This window comes from Mus musculus, chromosome 19, assembly GCF_000001635.26.
Source record: "Mus musculus strain C57BL/6J chromosome 19, GRCm38.p6 C57BL/6J".
Taxonomy (NCBI): Eukaryota; Metazoa; Chordata; class Mammalia; order Rodentia; family Muridae; genus Mus; species Mus musculus.
In genome coordinates, this window is record NC_000085.6 from 25,270,944 (window position 1) to 25,291,531 (window position 20,588).

Here is a 20,588-nt window from a genome sequence, read left to right on the forward strand (position 1 = left end):
AATAATGTTATGTCACCATAACCGTCCATAACCGTATTAACCAGGAATTTTATTAAAGGTTTGCAGCATTCGGAAGGAAGGTTGAGAACCGCTGTATTAGATGAGCTGAAGAGTAGAAGCCCCTCCTTCTGGTGAGGGGGGACTATCCTAGTGACTGACTATCCTCCTTATTGTAGTGAATTGAAGAAATAGGCCTGCCATCCACAAGACACCCATTCATAACTGAAATATGAGTGCCAGTTTATAAAACTGAGGTGTCTCCACAGGGCTCGGTCTCCTTTGAAGGTGAAGCTGAGCTGTATGGCTGTTTGATCCTGTGTTCTTTGTTGGGAAATTGGACCCTCTGTGGCATTTTGGCATGTTACCCAGCAAGGTCCCTTTGTGGGGGGGGACAGAAGCCCCCCTCCCTCTCCTCAAGACACCTGGAATTTGATGCCAGCTTCCATCTGACAGCTGGCTAGCCTGTTGGGTCTTTACAAGCTAGGTCTTGTCTGAGGAAATAATTTGCAAGAAGATCAAAGCATGGATGGGCTAAATTAATTTTTCAACAAACTCCTGGGTTAGGAGATTGTAAACACTGACTCTGAATACTTTCAAGTCCTTAATAAGCAAGGAATTTTTGAGTCTCTTTGTTTTTTGTTTTTTTTTTTTTGTTTTTTGTTGGTTTTTTTTTTAAGATGTCTGTGTTTGATTGATGTGATTCAATATGTTAAAAAGAACTCTGAAAACTTGAACCAGCCTGTGTAAGGTAAATGACCTGATATAATTGTCCTCCCTGGGCGATTGCAGCTCCTGCCTTTAACCTTTCGCCTTTTACCTTGCACGGAGCGCTGGTTCTCACAGGACGGGAGTGCATGGAATTCTCCATGGTCACTCAGCAGTGCAGGGGCATTTCTGGTCACTGTGACTTGGGAGGTGTCACTGGCGTCTACAGAACGTAGGGTGGAGATACCCACGACAGCCCCACAGCCGAGACTTGTATCACCCAGAGTATCAGCAAGGCCTGAGGTGGGGAAGCCTGGGTTGAGCAGACAGCTTTCTGTTTTTCAGTTATTGGGGGTTTCTCTTATCCTCCTCTTCCTGTCCCCTTTCTTTCCTTTTTCCTCCTTCTCTTTCTCTCTTCCTTCTCCCTCTCCCTCCCTTCTCCTCCCTCTTCCCCTCCCTCCTCCCTCCTTCCCTCTCTCCTTTTCTCCCTCCCACCCTCCCTCTCTTTTTTCCTCTTGTCCCTCCCCTTTCATTCCTCCCTCCCTTCCCCCTTCTTCCTTTCTTCTTTTCCTCCCTTCATTCCTCTACCCCTTCCTTTCTACCTACCCACCTCCCTCCTTCCATCCTACCCTTCCTTTGTTGCCAGACAGGGTATTTTATTTACTTTTCTATTGCTTTGCTAAGACTCTTCAATTTATAGACAAAAGACAGTGTTGGGTCCTCGCAGTTTCAGAGTTAAGAGTGTACAATCATCTCAGTGGGGAGCATGGCTGTAGGCTGGTCGGTATGGTGCTGGAACAGTAGCCAAGAGCTTACTTACATTTTGAGACACAACCAGGAGGCAGAGAGCTAGCTGGAAATGGTGTGGGGTTTTGATTGCCAGGGCCCACCGTGCTGACACACCTCTTCCAACCACGACACGCCCCTTAACCTTTTCCAAACACTTACACCAAGTGAGGATCAAATATTCCAATATATGAGTCTGTAGAGGCTATTCTCACTGAAACCAGCACACAGTCTCTCACTATTGTAGGTCTGGATAGCCTGGAGCTCTGTAGACCAGGCTGGCCCCAAACTCACATCTACCTGCCTCTCCAGTGCTGGGATGAAAGGCACAGATTATCATACCTTGTTGATTTCTTAACCCTACTACTGTATTGAGTTTCCTAGGTGATAGGGGATGCATGACCACTTGGTTTCTCAATAAGTGAAGCCACTTGCCCTGGGCTCACATACTTCTTTGTTGTTGCTTGTGGCCTGCGCCATGGTCAAGGCCTTCATCTTTTTTTGTCTTGGGTCAGAGTGATTCAGGGCAGTAGTGAGGTGCAAATGGCAGCTGTGGTGGAGTCAGCTGAGGAAAGATGGAAAGAACATTCCAGGCTTGGGGTGCTCCGTGGAGCCTCTGCTTCTCCCCTAAGTCACATGAGTGACTTAGAGCGTATGGGGGTGTTTAAGGCAGATGCCTCTGCATAGGCAACATAAACGCCTGTCATGGAACATGAAAATGTAAATGCCCCTTTCCCAGGTACCTTGAACAAGGGATCTAGAAGAAGTGTTTAATACCTTAAAATTTTCATAAAAAGGTCTTAAACATCCAGGGTTTGTTCTCAGCTCTCCCTGGAAAGAGAAAGGCAGTTTCTAACTCTTCAGTAAAGGTTACTTCATGATGGACAAAGCAGTCCCCTGTACCTCAGAAGCAAGTGGCCTCAGGCCAGAGCTATTTTTAACACTGTGATGACAGCAGCTAGTTCAAGTTGTAACATTCCTAACTTAATTACAGAGCCCAACAGTTCCTTCACACAGGTGGCTTTCAGGGTTTTCTAGATCTGACAGAAGCTAGAGGGTTCATTGTTTAGATTCATATTCCTTCTCCCTCCCTCCCTCCCTCCCTCCCTCCCTCCCTCCTCCTCCCCTTCCCCCTCCTCCTGCTGGTAATTAATCCTAGGACCTGGTACATGATAGGCAGGCACCGCCCTATTCAATAGCATCTTCACAACCACCACACACACACACACACACACACACACACACACACACACACACACACTTGAAAATTCTTAGGACTTCTCTTAGTTAACAGACAGACCAACCTTCCACTTGCAACTCTTCTGTCTCACCCTCTCACGTTACTAGGATTATGGGCTGGTACCCTGGACGAAGCACCTTGTTTGAGACTGGCTTAGAGTATGAGGTTAGGAGTCAGATTTGCATTAGAGTCCTATTGCTGATGGCACTGGGTCCACTGTGGCGGTTTGTAAACCAGTAGCAGCCTCATAAATGGTTATTCAGAGAACCAAATTAAGGTATATCTGTACAACCTCTCGCATAGTTGATAAGCCAAGCAAAAATCATACTTATAAACATTATTGGTTAAAATATCCACTTTTTAAGTATCATGTCCATTTAGGATTTTGTTACTGTTAGTACTTTTTTTCTGTTTCTTTGAAGATGGTTACTGGCTTTTTTTTCTTTTTAAAGTTTTTTTGAGGCAAGTTATCACTCTGTAGCCCTCCCTGGCTATCTTGGAATTCACTCTAGATGACCCTGCTTACCTCAAAATTGACCTGCCTCTGCCTCCCTAGTGCTATGATTAAAGGTGTGTGCCGCTGTGACCAGCTATGTCTCTGGCAGTTTGATAGGGATTGTGTTGAATCTATATCTCTATATCTAGCTTAGGTAATGCAGTCATTTCAGCTATATTCTGATCCATGTACACATGGTATCTTTCTATTTATTTGTACTTTTTCTATTTATTTTTCATTTATTTGTTTGTTTGTTTGTTTGTTTATTCGAGATAGAGTTTCTCTGTATAGCTCTGGCTGTCCTGGAACTCACTTTGTAGACCAGGCTGGCCTCGAACTCAGAAATCCGCCTGCCTCTGCCTCCCGAGTACTGGGATTAAAGGCATGCGCCACCACGCCCAGCTTTTGTGTGTGTGTGTACTTTTTTCAATGTCTTTTATAAATATAGCTTTCTGTGTACAGATCTCTACTTGAATATGTTCCTATCGTTTTTATTTACTGATACTATTGTAAATGAGATGATTTTCTTAATTTCTATTTTGGATAGTTCACAACATATCTCATGGTGTCTTTACAGCCTGGAATGCTTCCGTGTGACGCTATTTCTTGAGAGGCAAGAACAAGCATCTACTTATCCCAGCTAGGGAACTACTGACAGTCCAAGGTAAGGAGTCCAGCTGGGTGAGCCAATGAGATTACTGAGCTTAATTAACAGGAGCAGATAGGACTCGAAGACAGTTGCACCACCAAACCCACCCGAGCATTCGTGAGAGATCAGGAAAGCTGGAAACCGGGAGTGCACTGCACAGTCTCCAGGCAGCTCAAAGGGTTGGAGATGGTTCTTTGTGTGAGGTTCAGCTGGTTTCAGCTTTTCCAGACAGCTCAGCTGGTTGATGGCTTTCTTGGTTTGAGCCTCTTTTAGGCAACTCAGCTTGTCTGAGAGTGTCTACCAGCAGTTGTTATTGCATATATATTGGGCAGGGGTAGGGGTGGGGGTGGGGGTAGTGAATCTGGTCAGCTTCAGGGACTTCCTGAAGCCTTTGGATTGTTTATTTCCCTGAGTTTAAGCGCTTCCCTGCTGAGTGGAATATTTCACCTGTGTCTCCAAGATTCGGGAGGTTTTATCTCCAAGGAAATTGCTATATAGAAAACAATAATTCACATTTTGATTTTAACAAATTTCTGGTGGAATTTTTATGGTTTTTGATATTTAAGATCATATTGTCCGCAAACAGACAATCTAACATCCTCTGTTAGTTGAATGGATTTTTTTTTCCCTTGTCTTATTGCTCAGGTTGGGTCTTATACTGTCTAGAACTGACAGGAACGGGTGCTCTTGTGTTGTTTCTGATTTTAAAGGAAAAGCTTTTGGCTTTCTATTACTGAGTATGGTGTTGATGGTGAGATTGTTATATATAGACTATTATGTTGAAGTACATTTCTTCTATACCTCTTTGAGAGGGTTTTTTTTCTTTTTTAATCATCAAGGCATATAAAATTTTGTCAGATGCTTTTTCTGTGCCTATTAAGGTGATTATGAAATTTCAGCTTTCGATTTTGTTAATGTGGTATATCATATGTATTGATTTGCATGTTTGCTGAACCCTCTTTGCATCCCAGGCATAAGTTTCACTGATCATGGTGTGTAGTCAACTGTTTTTTGAGGCAACAGCTGAAGAATTTAATGTGTTACATTGCATATGACTGGAGTCAAGGTTATTGAATGCAGAGTTTGGGTGCAGAATGATGCATAGATTGGAACTATAGTCAACTTTTAAGTGTACTATTCTGGAATAGTGTGTATGTGAGCATGCATGCACACGTGCCAAATATGGAGTCAGTTTTTACCTTCTACCCCAGGGGTCCCCAGCACTGAACTCAAGGTTGTCGAATTTGGCAGCAAGCGCCTACCTTCCTTGGCATATTTCTTGACACACATAGACGCAGCTATGGCACTGAGAGGGTGTTCGTAGGCTTGGTACTTACTGTGTTCACTGGTGATAATGAGTCACAGTGGGTTTGAGGTTGGCAGTGCACGAAGAGACAAATCAATATAGTGTGTAGAATAAGTCAACTGGTTTGGAGCTAAAAGAAACAGAATTTGTGTAGTTGGAGAAATAGGCCAGTACTAGCAGAGTCAGGGTAGGAGAAGCACACACCTGTATAGATACTGAACAGTGGGAATCATCTGGAAAGTCAGAGAAGAAACCTCTGGGAGAGGTGAAACAAAGACATATGCTCTGAAAGGAGGGTGAACATGCGGTGTTAGACCAGAGGGAGCGAAGTTCAAGACCTGACACTCGAGAGTAGTTGGGTGTGCCTTGGATGGGGGTGTGTCTAGACGGTAGAGGTAAGCCGAGGAAAGAAAACTTGAGCTGTTTCTGGAGGGTGGTGGGAAATCTTGGTGAGTTTTAGTTTGGCGAGCGATGTACTAGGAAAATAGCAGGCTGGCGGAAATGTCTCCAGTGTGAGTGTGTGAGAAAGGTCTGAGAGCAGAGCCCCGGGAGTGTACCCAAGTGAGTGGAAGGCTAGCCCAGCCTAAGGCTTGGCTGGAGGAAAGAGAACCGATTAGAGTTTAGGAGTAGACTGTCTGAGTTGGTGGAATGCGAAGGGAGGAAGAGTTCAGGTCATTGCTGGCTCAGGTTTCTTGGGACAGCAATCTGATGCTCAGTAAGAGGAACCCTGGGATGTTGGTGGGCGGCAGTGAGCTCACTTATGGACGGGGTTGGGGGGAGCATTGTTAAAGGAGACTACTAGTTGGAAAGAAGGAACTGAGTTCTGTGGTTTTTTCTGTAGTGGGTAGTGCATTTGTGAGGTAGTATTATCACCCGGTTATAGAAAAAGCTGAAGCCGAAGTCCCAGGATCATCGTGCAAGGGAGGAAGAGGCTGAGAGCAGGGAGGATGGAGCAGCTGGAGAGGACCATTTCCAGGAGGGAGCAATGGCTAGTGTCAGATTCTGCGGAGCAGTGAGAATGGAGTCATTTCTGCTGGATTTGGCAACAAGAATCATGGATAAAATTGGGTGATTGCCCGGCTGGCCCCGAATAGAGAATTCAGGAGCCCTGTGCAAACAGTGCTGGCCTGGAGAATGGGTTTTGGGGACCAGGAGGAATGCGCCCCTTCTGGATGGACACAGTTCCTGGGTACATAGCTTGGTGAGTGGACATCATGGATGGAACTTCAGCCCCTGTAGGCCACCAGAGCGCGGGGCTCTTGTTCAGTCTGCAAACTGCTGCTCTTAAACACCCAACAGTACACACAAAAGCCCCGCACCAATTTTTATCTTGCCCCAAATAACACTTGTGCAAAGATGGAGAAAGGCCATGTGGACAGACAGACCTTCCAAGATTTTAGTTGTGAGGAAGATGGGTCTGGTGGCACGTCTGAGAACAGTGGCCCAGGTCTTTGCGGATTGTGGTAGTTCTCACCATTGTTCCCCAACCTGTGGTAGGGTCTTCCCAACCCCTGGGTCTTTGTCACCAGGTAGAAGTTCCTCACTTCTCAGTCTCCTGTAGCCATTCACAACCCCGCATGTACGGAATGGGAGCTATTCTGTGTGTCTGCATTCCTGTCTCCAGGCACTTTGTCAGACATCTGCATTTTAATAATATGGGTCAGCACATTTTATTTTGGCAACCCAGAGACATTGCTTTGGTTAATCAAAAGCAGCCGATAATTCTCTGAGAGGTTGACAAGGCCTTAGTGTGTGGCCCCTTGACTGTCAGTCTTGGGAAGTGACAGGAAGTGTTCTCTAACTTGCAGGCAGCCTTGTGTCTGGCTCTGAGAACAGGGTTTGAATGGTTCTCACCAGATAGACTGGCAGTCGCTCTCTCAGCGTTTTGGGAGCAAATCAAGTCATTATCTCAACAATGTCAAAACTGTTCCCAGCTCTGTTACCATTTGAAACATTTGGGGCTGAAGGGGCGGAGAAGAGTTAATTAGCGACTCTCCTGGTGTCCTTTTTCAGCCTTCTCAAATGGCAGTCCAACCACCACGGCTGCTCATTTGGTGATACTGTTCCGTTTGCTATGAACGACTGGTTAAATTTTGTGAGCCCCTCCAAGCTGAGGCTAATGGTCTCTTGGTTCCAAGGGTCAAGCAAATACCAGGGGACACAACGCCAATGGGGAAGGAGTTGAATTTGCAAAACCCACTAGGAAAGTCCTGGGTGAGTGTGCTGGGTGCTGATTCTGTGCTCAGGAATATCTTCTAGTGCAACAATATATACATCTAAAGCCATTGAAAGGAAGTAAACAAGTTTAAATGTTAGCATTGGCTGACTATATGAGACAGCGAGAATGGGCGATGGAGACGAATGTGTTCAACTCAAACCTGGTGCTAGAGCGCTGATTAAAATAACTATGGGCCATACTGACTGCAGATTAGGCATTGGATGTGGGTCCGCTCCTAATTATTGTCTGTAGGTGTATTTAGGTCTTTTTCTATTTGTTTTCTTTGTATTTTAAAAGTACGACTGATATCAGTCTTCTCTCCCAAGTGGTGAACACCAATAAACAAATAATAGATAGCCTTGCTCTATAACCCCATAAGACACCAACGGCAGCTTTCACCGATTAAGGAAAATGTGGTGGAGAGCAGGTTTGGGGCAGGATATTGGTGCAGTCTTATTTCCAGAGATGGCTGATCATGTTCCAATTCTGGAAGGGAGCTAATGGCCGTTAGATAAGAGGATTAAATGTCAAGAGAGCTGGTGTGTAGCAAGGGAAGTGTAGTAAGCAAAGTAGAGTGGATGGCTTGTGCCTACGCCACAAATATGACAGCTCTGTGAGGTCAGACACTTGTTAATTAGATGGATGGGACCCATGCACATACATTTAGCCAAGTATGTGCACTTGGTTATCTATTTAAACAAACAAAAAAGCCATTCAGAGCAGCGTGTGTGTGTGTGTGTGTGTGTGTGTGTGTGTGTGTGTGTGTGTGTGTGTGTTTTCATTTAGTCAGGACTGTAGATAAATAGCTCTCTATTCTCCCCTCCCCCATCCCTGTTTTCCATAAGGTGAAGTTTGTATTTGTGTTAGAATATATTTTTTTTCTGTGTTTAAGATAACTATTTATTATGCTTTTTAATTTTACTAAATCTTGCATGTATTAAGACCCTTTTTGCTGGCTAGTGGGGGCTCATGCCTTTAGTCCTGGCACTTGGGAGGCAGAGGCAGTCAGATTTCTGAGTTCGAGGCCAACCTGGTCTACAGAGTGACAGGACAGCCAGGGCTACACAGAGAAACCCTGTCTTGGTTAAAACAAAACAAAACAAAACAAAACAACTCAAAAGACCCTTTATAATTATAATACAGACACAAATAATGTCAGTAGTCATTGCCAACTCTATTATGAACAACTAGTGAAAGTGGCCAGGGAGAGATTTCTCACTCCTGGCAACCAGCAGCAGATTTTCTGTCTTGTTATTAGGCTAGGAAGGCTTTCTAACGGACTGCTGCTTACCATGAGCATCCCTCTTTGTTTAACTTGATACAGGTGAACTTGATACTGACCCTCCCGTTCAGCCCTCAGTGGCTGGTATAGATGTCCCTGAGTGCTTCCCAGGTCTATTTTTAACTGTAAACCACAGGCTTGTTTGCCAAGAACCTGTGACAAGAGAATGAGTTAATACGCATTTACAAAGTGGTGCTCTTGAGTTGTGTGACAAAATCCATCAGATGTGCCCCTGCTGGCACAGGCCCGTAGTTCTCACTACTCGGAAGGCTGAGGCAGGAGGATTGTCAGTTCAGGGCCTGCCTGGGCAACTTGATGGGACACTGCCTCAAAATAAAACTGTACAAAGTGCCTGAATAGAACTTAGTGGTTCTATGCTTGCTTAACATGCAAAAGATGGCGGTACTGTTCCCCAGCCTGGGAAGAAAAACCCACTAAGCCTGTCATGTATTGACATATCCATGGTTGCCTAGGAAAAATAAGAAAGGATGTGATTTTTTAGAAAAAAGCATTAATAGTGGCATATTTCTCTAGTAATTACATTTATTGGTGTATATTTGTTGTACAAAATAATGGATTTCATATGATATTTTCTTGGGTATGTATCATGTACTTTTGTGATTTCTCTCTCCCACATTTCTTGACCCCTCCCTTTTCGCCCCTGTACATTTCCATGCAAATAGATATTCACATAGTTATATATGAATGCAGGTGAGTGAGTATCTCTATGATTTGCTGACTTAGAACTCTTTGTGTATGGACCAAGGAGTCACAGAAGGCTAAAGTTCAAGGAGCTGGTAGCTGTCCTGTAACTTCTCCTGAGGAAAGGAAAACGGAAAAAAAGCGTTTATTCACCCCAGACTGGGAAGGCGTTGACCGAGGAAGGACAGGAGTTGGGTCAAGTGGTGAATGAATGGTATTCCCAAGTTAGTTCCGGAAGAAGGGACTCTGTCACCAGAAACCTGGACTACGTAGGGGAAGCTGTATCCCTGACGAGTTCCGCCCATGGCTTTGCTAACCCACACTAATAATTCCACCACAGAGCCCCCGGGGCACCTTCATGTCTGATAAGTGTCCAGTCACACCCTTTACTCCTTCCCCACCAAGAAATAGTTTTCTACTTCTATAACCTTGGGACGGCTGGACCACGTGAGGATCTTGTGAGTTTTGTTTTGTTTTGTTTTGTTTTTCTCCCACCACAGGATTGTTAAAAGCCCAGGTCTCCTGAGAGTGAGGTGGTTGATTTCAGCTGCTTTGATTCAAGATAGGCTTGGCCAGTCTGGATAACAGAGCTATTTTCTTCCGTAGAACGTCCATGCTGATTTCCGTATGCGCGGATTTAAGTTCTCATTTGCCGTATATAAGGATTGCACCCTCTCCTCTCTGACCCGTCCCAGCACCTTGTTTTGGTTTTTTGTTTATTTGTTTGTTCGCTTGCTTGTTTCTGTGATTGGCTGTTCTGACTGGGATTGTAAGTAGTTTTAATTTTTTAAAATTTATTTTTGGTGTCTGAGTATGTACGTTTGTGTGTGTTCCACAGGTACCAGTGTGGAGGGCTGGACAACTTGAGTCTGTTCTCTCCTTCCACTGTGTGGGTTCAGGGGAGGTGACTGAAGCCATCAGGCTTGGTGGTGAGCACCTTTACTCACTGGCCTGCAATGTACTATTGATATGCATTTCTGCGATGGCTAAGGATCTCGAACATATATCAGTCGCCTACTTTTACTTATTTGAAGAACCTGTCTAATCTACCTGCCCACTTGTCGATTAGATTATTTTTGTTTATGTTTAATTTTGAAGTTCTTCACATAGTCTGGATATTAATCTCCTGTCAGGTGAATGTCTGGCAAACAGTTTTCCCCACGTTGAATATACTATCTCTTCATTACTTACTTTGTTGTACAGAATCAAAAACTGAAACAAACCAGAAACCACCTGCCTCCTCTTGTCTTTTCTCCAGGGTCTGTTTTTGCTTGGTACCTTGTTAAAAATGAGATGGGGGAAAGCTCTATGGTGGTGGCAGTGGTAGCGCACACCTTTAATCCCAGCACTAGCGAGGCAGAGGCAGGCAGATCCCTGAGTTCGAGGCCACCCTGGTCTACAGAGTGAGTTCCAGGATAGCCAGGACTACACAGAGAAGCCCTGTCTCCAAAAAAAAAAGAGCTGGCTAGATCTGCCCGAGCTTATTTTTGAGTCTTCTTCCCCCGTGTCCCACTTGGCTAGTCTTGTACCGTTTGACTCTGGTATTGAGACATCGTCAGCATCTTTTATTTACTTATTTTTTTGGTCCAGGGTTGATTGGACTATTTGGGGCCTTTTGTGTTTCCATGTGAATTTTAGAACACACTACCCTTTCCCCTTCCCATTTAGATGGAAAAAAAAATGCCATTGGAATACTAATGGAGAGTTTGTTGCCTTCAGTGGTAAAGCCATTTTTACATTATTAACCATGTTTATCTGGGCATATGGTTTATCTTAAGTGCCTTTAGCTTCTTTCTTCAACGTTTATGTTGCAGAGTATTTAAGTCCCTCCGATACATTTATCTTTTGATATTTTGTTTCTTGAAGCCATTGTGAATGGGATTGTTTTCTGATTGATTTCATACATGGTCCTTTCATTATTGAGGAATAGAAAAACTACTGTTTTTGTATTTTCTACTTTTTTATACATGTTTGTTAGAGCTGAGAGTTTTCTGGTGGAGTCTTTAGGGTCTTTAAGTATAAAGACCATTGTCTCCAAATAGGGATTGTTAGACTTTCTAATTTCCTGAATGTATCCCTTTTATTTTTAAATCTCTTGTGTTACTACTGGCTGGGACATCTAGCATTACATTGAATTAGAACAGAGTGTGGCCACCCTGGTTCACTTCCTGATTTTAGAGTAACTGATTATCAGTTTGACTCTGCCGTTACAATGCTGCCTATAGGTTTGTCTTGTAGAGTCTTTATGGTATTTAGCTATGTTCCTTCTATTCCAGGTTCCCTCAGGGCTTTAATCATGAAGGGGTGTTGCATTTTGTCAGAGGCCTTTTCTGCTTTTGTGCTGAGGGCTGTGATTTCTGTCCCTGAGCCTATTTACGGGGCTTATTTACTGCTTTTTAAAATGTATCTTGAGGCATCTTTGGAAAGAAACCAACATAGAATATTTTCCTGTGCTGTTGAATTTTTTTCTAACCAGGTTTTTAAAAGTTTTTATTGATCATAATATCTTTATGTAATAAAGATACAATACAAGGAGAAAATAAATGTAAGGAATATAAGTGGCCGGAGCTTTATGATCTAGCTGAAGAATGCATTGCATCAAATTATAGATGTGATACTGTAGTTAATATCCTGATTCCAAAAAAAAAAAAAAAAAATCCAAGGGCATGTCTTCCTTTCTTTGTTATTACTTCCACTGGAAAATAGAGATGTGTATGTATGTAAAAATTTCAATTTAACTGGTTTCTGGTTTCATTTCTTCCTTTGTCCTACTTTGATATTTCTTCCTGGTCTAGTATCATGAAGCATTCTAGAGACTAGTGACTAGCCGGTCAGAATCCTTTGTAAAATCTCAACTCCCTGGACTTGATATGAGTGCATGCCAGCTCCCAACCTAAGCCTCCTGTCCACCCACCCACCCAGCATCCCAGCATCCCAGCATCTGAGCATCCCAGCATCCCAGCATCCCAGCATCCCAGCATCTGAGCATCCCAACATCCCAGCATCCCAGCATCCCAGCCTCTGCTCTTGGGCAGAGTGCGGAGCAACAAGTGGTGGAGCCTCATGCCTGTTGGTGACTTAGTTCATTTAAACTTTCTTCAGTTGCCACTTTTGTTTTTCCCTCGTCCTTTCTTGTATCTGGTGTAGGCTAGCCTTCAGCATTTTCTCTGCTCCTGCCTAAGCCTCCTGAGTGTGGGGGTGGGAATGGGGTGCAGGTGGTCATCATCACACAGGGCTCTTGAAAAGGAGTTTTTCATGCCAGAAGGAAAGGCCACAGTATTCCAAGACAGCCTCTGTCTCATTGTGAGAAGTTTCTCTTCCAGTAAAGTGAATGTCTGGGGAGTCTTTAAAAATGACCCTCCCAAACCCCCAATTCTGGTTCTAACAGCTGTCTCAACACACAGCTTGAGGTGCAAGCAACCTGGTTTCCTCAAACTACAGGCTCGCTCTGTGTGTGTGTTTGTGTGTGTGTGTGAACGGAAGAGTCCCTCTCCTCCCTCTGTCCCAGCCACCTGGCCCCTTTGTTCATTCTCCTTGTTCTCTGGACTCTGAGAAACAGTGACTCCAGGACATAGGAACCAGGAAGTGGGGGGACTAAATCCCTGTGCAGGTGGCTGATCATTGTGTGGAGGAAGCCAGCCTGGTTCTTCCTGGGGCTGCTTTCATCTCCTCAGGGCCTCCAGAGGATCTAGTGATGCCTAATTGGGGCTGGGGGTGGCACACACAAAGCAGTGGGGACAAAGGTCCCCAGGGAAACATGGAGGAGGAGGAGGAGGAGAAGGAGGAGGAGGAGGAGGAGGAGGAGGAGGAGGAGGAGGAGGAGAAGGAGAAGGAGAAGGAGAAGGAGAAGGAGAAGGAGAAGGAGAAGGAGAAGGAGAAGGAGAAGAAGAAGAAGAAGAAGAAGAAGAAGAAGAAGAAGAAGAAGAAGAAGAAGAAGAAGAAGAAGAAGAAGAAGAAGAAGAAGAAGAAGAAATACCATTGGTAAAAAACCTACTTGGTGGGTTTTAGTCTTTTCTCTGAAGCTGTTGACATCAGGGAATCAAGGACTTGGCTTTCTTGTGTGGGTGCATGTGGAATGTTAGAGTCTTGATACCATCAAATAGGACTTGAGATACTCAGAGTTGCAAACCTATTGGGAAACATGGGTGCTGCTCACTCACGTGCACACCCGAAGCAGTTGGGATAAACAGCCTTCGTTAGTGACCGCTGTAATTTTCAGTGTTGGTTTTAGATATTAATAACTCTAAGCAGAAGTTTCCATTTTAACTGTTTTTTTAATGCAAGCTGTTAAAATGTTTATTAAAAAATCCCCGGAGCCTGCCTTTTAACAATGTTTCTAGCCTACCCCTTCTTCCTACAACTGAATGTGAGCCTAATTGCAGACCTTAAGCAGTATCATCTTTGAGCTTAATCCCCAGGAACAGATAACCCACCTTCTCCTAAAGCCAGGGAAGTGACCTGGACTCAGGAGAGCTGGTGGGTTAGGGTGGGAAGCGCAGTGGCCTTCCCTTTGGATCCTAGTGCATTCATTCTTTTCTTTTCTTTTCTTTTCTTTTCTTTTCTTTTCTTTTCTTTTCTTTTCTTTTCTTTTCTTTTCTTTTCTTCTTTTTCTTTTTCTTTGTTTTGTTTGTTTGAGACAGTGTTTCTCTGTATAGCTCTGGCCGTCCTAGAACTCACTCTGTAGTTCTGATCTCAACTCAGTGGCTGATCACAAACTCAGATCCACCTGCCTCTGCCTCCAGAGTGCTGGGATTAAAATCGTGACCCACCACTGCCTGGCAATTTCTTCCATTTTCTACCCGATTTTGTTTCCATTCTTTCGCTGGGCTGCTTGTATTTTTTTACTTTCCTTCTCCTTTCCCCCTGACTCTGGAGCGATGTCTTCTGGATGTCTTAGCTTTAGGAGTCCATGCCTGTCCAGTCTCCTCAGTCTCTTGCATCTTGAGAATTGAGTTCTGGAGAGCAGAAGGGGAAAGTGGGAAAGAGACTTATGTCCATGGGGGAAAGCCATGTCACTCCTTGGGAAGTATGGAAATGGAGAAATATTCATGATAATCCCAGTACAGGAGAGGCAATGCAGGTGGATAGACCCGAGTTCAGGGCCAGCCTGGAATCTGTATTGACTTCCAGACAAGCCAGGGCTACATAGTGTGACCCCACCCCCACCCCATCCCCACCCCCATGAGGCTGTCCATCTGGGAGCTATAGCAGTTTACACAATGAGGTGTAGGACCAGATTCTATATACTAGGCTATTGTGATTTATAGTTTCATTTTGTTTTCTTGAGACAGGCTTTCTCTGAGTAACAGCACTGGCTGCCCTCGAACTCGTTTTGTAGACCAGGCTGGCCTTGAACTCACAGAGGATCCACCTGCCTCTGCCTCCTGAGTCCTGGGATTAAAGGCATGTGACACCATGACCCCACAAGATTTACTCATTTTTATTTTCTCTTAATGAGTACTTGCATGCATATATGTCTGTGTTCCTTGGGTATGCCTGGTGCCACAGAGTGTCAAATCCTGTGGACTGGATTTAGATGGTTGTTAGTGAGTGCTGAGAAAGGTACCCAGACTCTCTGTAAGAGCACAACACCAACACCCCCTGACACCCTCCACACACACACACACACACACACACACACACACACACACACACACACTCTTGGCTGCTGAGTCAGCTCTCAAGCCTGGTTCTTAGGCTCTTTCACCTGGAGTCTGCTGGCTATTTCAATGAAAAGGCTCATACCTGCTTATCTTTCCTTTTTCTGGAAACCAGACCATTGTTGGCAGGCTTCACTCTGACACTATGGCGTGCCTGAGAATCTGACGGGCACTTTGAAATTAGCTGCCTGCTCTGGAAGACAGTGCATGGAACTGTTAAAAATTCACTCTCTTCTGTGCACCAGACCCTGAGCCTGGTTTTGGAAGCACAGCCAAGGACAGGCATGGTGCCAGCCCCTGTGCAGCTTGCAGTGTGGCGACAAGGACGCTAGACAGCATGACTAATGGGCAATAAATAAAGAGACCCTGAAATGGGAGCCCATGGCTTAGCCTAGACCACACAAGCATTCCCTGAGAGGTGACTGGCACCAGAGGATTAATAGCATCTGCTGTGTGTGAAGGTTGGGATAGGTGCTCTGAGGCATAACTGTGGGACATTTGCAAAGGCCCTGAGATAGGAACGGGCTCTTCCCTGCTTGAAGAACAGATTGGGGCTATGCGATTGCTAAGGGTCTGGGCTCAGGTGAATTAACAGTTCAGGCCTGTTCACGCCTCTGTCCTCAGCATTGAAAGGAGTATTCAACAACAGTGCTAATATCAACGCAGTGTATATTTAAGCTTTTTTACTTTTTATTTTTCTTAACCCAGGGTCTCATTTAGACTAGAATAGCTTTAAACTCCTCCTGAGTGTTGGAATTAAAGGCATGGAGCCCCACTTGCAGCTACCCAGTATGAGTGTGAAAGATCCTGAAGCGACGTCTTTGTAAATGGTGCTTTGGTCTTCTAATTATAATATTAAGCATTATAATGTTAACCACAAGAAGGAAGGAAAAGGCTCACTGAATGAAGTCAAAGAAACTTGGAATGTTGCCTGTCTCCTACTTCAGCCAAGATCTCATTTTTTTAAAAAAATCTTCCAGTCCCATCCTTGGCTAATCTGCCCTGTATCTTGCCCTGGCTTCTCCCTCACTGTCAGTTAAAGGGTCGGTAAGGAAAGTCTTAGGAGGTGCTTTCTCTTGGTCACAGTATGTGCAGTTGGATGGCTTACACACTTTTTTGTGGGTTGTGTTGTTTGTGTTTGTTTGTTTGTATTGTTACTTTTTTTTTTAGGATCCAGCCCAGAACGAGCTATTTGTAGCTGGCTTTGTTCTTCTCTCTGTCCTTTTAAATCATTACTTACGGGTGCTTCATGTAAAAAGCACTTTAGATGTTTGCATCCCTTGTCCTCTATGGACTCAGGTGTGTTCAGGAGCATTTATAACTGAACAGTTTATAATAAAATATAATATTAAGCCGGGCGGTGGCGTACGCCTTTAATCCCAGCACTTGGGAGGCAGAGGCAGGTGGATTTCTGAGTTCGAGGCCAGCCTGGTCTACAAAGTGAGTTCCAGGACAGCCAGGGCTATACAGAGAAACCCTGTCTTGAAAAAACAAAAACAAACCCAAAATATAATATTAATAAAATATAATAAAATTATTTTTGGACACTGAGGCCTGCTTGCTGTAGGACAGCAAGTTTTTTGTTTTGTTTTGTTTTTGATTGCTTTTTTTTCCTTCAATACTTCCTTTTTCCCTTTCATTCTCTCCCTCCCTCCCTCCCTCCCTCCTTCCCTCCCTTCCTTCCTTCCTTCCTTTCTTCTTTCCTTTCCTTTTTTGAGTTGTTATCCCCCTGCCTCAGTCTCTGAGGCCTTGGGTCACAGGTAGCAGTAACTTCAGCCTCTTGATCCTCATGACTTCTCCGCGATGAGGGCTGCGTGACACAGTCTCACTTATGTGTTTTGAAATTGAGGTCACAGAGTTTCCCAGGAGTTCCTAGGTGGGCCACGGTGAAGCAGAGACCTCGGCTGTTTTTAGGCCGGTCTGGGATATTGCCTCTGATGCTGAGACCCTGTGTGGTGGGATGTCCAATAAATGTAAACAGAGGTATAACCTTCCAAACTCTAGGAAGAACTGAATCCACAGCTCAAGTGAGGGGAAAATGAAAGTCAGTTGCTAAATTTGTCATTATTCTTTGCCACTTTTGATGAATTCAAACCTTCCTTTGATTTGACTTTACTTTCAAACGTATATTAGGGGAAAAAAAAACCCCAAAACAATAGACTATACCTAATAGATTTAGTGGAAATTTAGCCCAAATACCATGGCAATCTGAGGGAATGATCCCTTTAAATATATCATTCCTATGGGGGGATCCTCAGATTTCTATGCCTAGGTGAGTCCTCTGGAGGGCAAGATGTGTAAAGTTTGGGGTTTTCTGAGTCCAGTCTAGCCATTTTCTGTTATTGGCCAGAGAGCTGGCGTTTCTTTCTTTTTTTTTTTTTTTTTCACTGTAAAAATATTTTTTAATCAAAAACTGGAATATTAGCATTTAGAAAATCATTTTCAATAGTATTTCCAATGAACTTTATATACCTTATGTAAGCACGAAGGTGCTTTTTCCCAACTTTGGGACTAAAGAAAAAGGGTAAAAGAGTTTTGATGAATATCATTAAGATCAAGTCAAATTCTCATAAATTCCTATAGTTAAAACCGTCTGTCTGGATAGATGAGAACAGAGGCAGCAAGTGGGTACCTGCCCACTCCCCCATCATACAACCAAAGCACACCATCCAAATTTCCAGCACATGGTCTGGGTTTGAGTTTTTTGACTATCAAAACTAATGACCTTTCAGTCCCTGCCTTAGCAATCGTCAGGCCACTCTCACAGAGGCTGCTGCCTCAGTAGGAGGAGGGGATGCTGCATGCAGATCAAAGATCTGGCTGAAGCTGCTGATGCTGACAGGCAAAGGCAGGTCTACAGAAGTGGCTGACCGCTCTGGCGTGAGATCAGTGTGAAGAGCCAGAGCTAACCCATCACCCAGCAGCTGCTTTCTACAGGACTAAAGCAGCCAAGGTCTGCTTCGAGAGAGAAGACTGGCTTTGTAAGACATACTGCTCACATTTTGGTTTAGTTCTTGATCAGAAATCTAAAACTTAAGCCTGGCATGGTGGCGCACACCTTTAGTCCCAGCACTTGGGAAGCAGAAGCAGGCAAATCTCTTGAGTTCAATGCCAGCCTGGTCTACAGAGTGAGTTCCAGGACAGCCAGGGGTACAGAGTGAGATTCTGAATTTGTCTGCCACGAGCTGGCGTTTCTGACAGAGTCCTAGGTGATGGGTCTTGGTCTGTCCACTTACAGATACGCAAGGAGGAATTGGCTTATGTGGCTGAGGAGGCCAGGGAATCCCAAGACCTACCACGTGTGCATAGGAGAGCCTGGAGTGCCCCCAAATTCTGTGGGGACCTCTGGTGTGTGTTTTGACTCCAGTCTGAGGTCAGGACCCTGTGCCCAATGTCTGAAGGCAGGAGGAAAAAAGTGCCTTAGTTATGTTTCTGATCAAACACACCGTGACCCAAAACAACTTGGGAAGAATAAGGGTTTATTTTGCTTATACTTCCATATAAGTTTCTCATGAGCAGTTTCTCATGAAGAGAAGTCAGGCAGGAACTCAAGTCAGAAACTGAATCAGAGGCCGTGGAAGAGTGCTACTTTACCTACCTACCTGTTGTCCACAGATTGCGCAGCCAGCAGTACCACCTGCCCTCCCACCCCCCACACTATGGGCTGGGCCTCCCCCTGGCAATCACTAATCAAGAAAATGCCCCTCAGACTTGCCTACAGGCAATCTGATGCAAACACTTTCTCAATTGAGATTCCTCTTCAACCAAATGATTACCTTGTGTCTAGTTGACGTAAAACAATCACAAGGTTCGGGCTAAGGAATGATTTTGCCTTTCTCCCATCTCTTGCGATTTGGGTGCCTATCCGCACTGCTGAGAGAGATCTTCTCCACCAACTCTCCAAGTTCGCACAAATCTCTTGCAGAAACAGACTCACAGACTTGCTCAGCTAACTCTGTGTGCCCGCTTGACTGAACTGCCACAGTGGGTAAAGCTGCTGCTGGTGTTCTGGGGGCACACACTCGGAGCACCACAGTTAGGAGACGGAGCTCCTGGACATTGTTAGTACTCATGGAATCAGAGGACCCGGTCCTGAATCCCAGAGAAAGCCATTTCCCGATTGTAGCTACATTTGTAACCCATAGCAAAGTCAATCGGATGCTCACCAAGGCCTGGGTGTTCAAGGGCTCCAGGGAGCCAGCACTCCTGTTAGGTAGGTAAGGGGAGGGTCCACCCCACCCCCTTACATGTGATGGCACGGGACACAAGCATGCAGCCCATTCCCGTGCATCTAGGATGAGTGCAGTCTTCCACTCTACTCAGCACGAGGCAAGGGCATGTACACTCCTTGAAATAACCAAATGACTGCACATCAGCCTACGTCCAAGTTCAGAGTGGGTACAACAGATACTGAGAAGGCTGGCCTCTACTCAGTCTATAGCAGGCATAGAAGGGTATACATGGCTGTCCTTCCTCTGGAGTGACCGAGAAGAGGTATCTGAGTAGCTGAAATCACAGAGCCCAGTGCAAGTGAGCCTTACGCAATCCCTTTAGATGTATTGTGTCCAGACTTGTACCAGGGATACGAAGTGCTGGATTTGACAAGACCTGCGGATTCCCAGTGCATAAGTAGTTTAAAAAAAAAATGCTTCTCAAAATACAATTAGGGAAAAATTTCTTTGAAATGCTGAAGTTACCCTTGGGTGGTGATAAAGATGCCGGCAGCCCCTTCTACTTTGGAATTAAAACAACTTTTAACCTTCCCAGTGCTACAATACCATTAGTCATTAATTGTGTGTTCATAAACATCACTGACCATGTGTAAAGTGATCATTAGATTTTTTTTTTCAGAGCTATACTTATGACAACTAGTTTTAAAATCATAGTACTAGTTAAAATGTTACTGTGAAGTCGGTGGGGGAGGTGGGTCTTAGCTCAATTTTTTTTTCTAGATTCTAATTGGTGGGAAGATAAATATTATTGAATACAAAAGCATTTCCAAAATTTGTGTCTTATAGATGAGAGGGAATCTGAAATTACTTTTGATAATAAATGTCTAATTGGAGAAAGGGAGGCTAGGGTGCAGGGCTAAGTTGGGTAAAGTGTTAACTAGCATACATGAAGTCTTAGGTTTGCTCCCTATAAAACTGGGTGTGGTGGCATACACCTGTAATTCAACAGTTAGGAAGTGGAGGTGGAGTGGGACAGAAGGCAAAGTTTATCTATCCCCAGCTGTATGGGCAGGTCGAGCAAAGCAAACAGAGGCTAGGGAGATGGCTCAATTAATAACGTGCTTGCCGGGCAAGCGTAAGCACCTGAGGTCAAGCCCTGGCATCGCTGTAAAAGCTAGGCACAGTGGCACACATCTGTTAACTCCAGGTTGGAGGGGACATCATCCCAAAGACAGTATCCCTGGTTCTTGCTGGCCAATCAGTTCAGCTGAATCTGAACATGCTGGTGGGAGGGGATTGAGGAAGACCTCTGATGTCAATCAACCTCTGGTCTCCATAAACACACAGGTGTGCATGCCTGCTCCCCCCTCCC

General features: G+C 44.6%; 1 protein-coding gene across 4 annotated transcripts in view; it reads left to right on the forward strand.

Annotated features, from left to right (window-relative positions):
* Kank1 (KN motif and ankyrin repeat domains 1) overlaps positions 1–20,588 on the forward strand; it is a 197,767-nt gene that overhangs the window by 34,212 nt on the left and 142,967 nt on the right. For all 4 annotated transcript variants that reach the window (XM_011247113.2, NM_181404.6, NM_001348180.1 and 1 more), the window contains exon 2: positions 3,805–3,891. The gene's annotated coding sequence lies outside the window, so the exon portion shown is untranslated. The remainder of the gene's footprint in view (positions 1–3,804; positions 3,892–20,588) is intronic.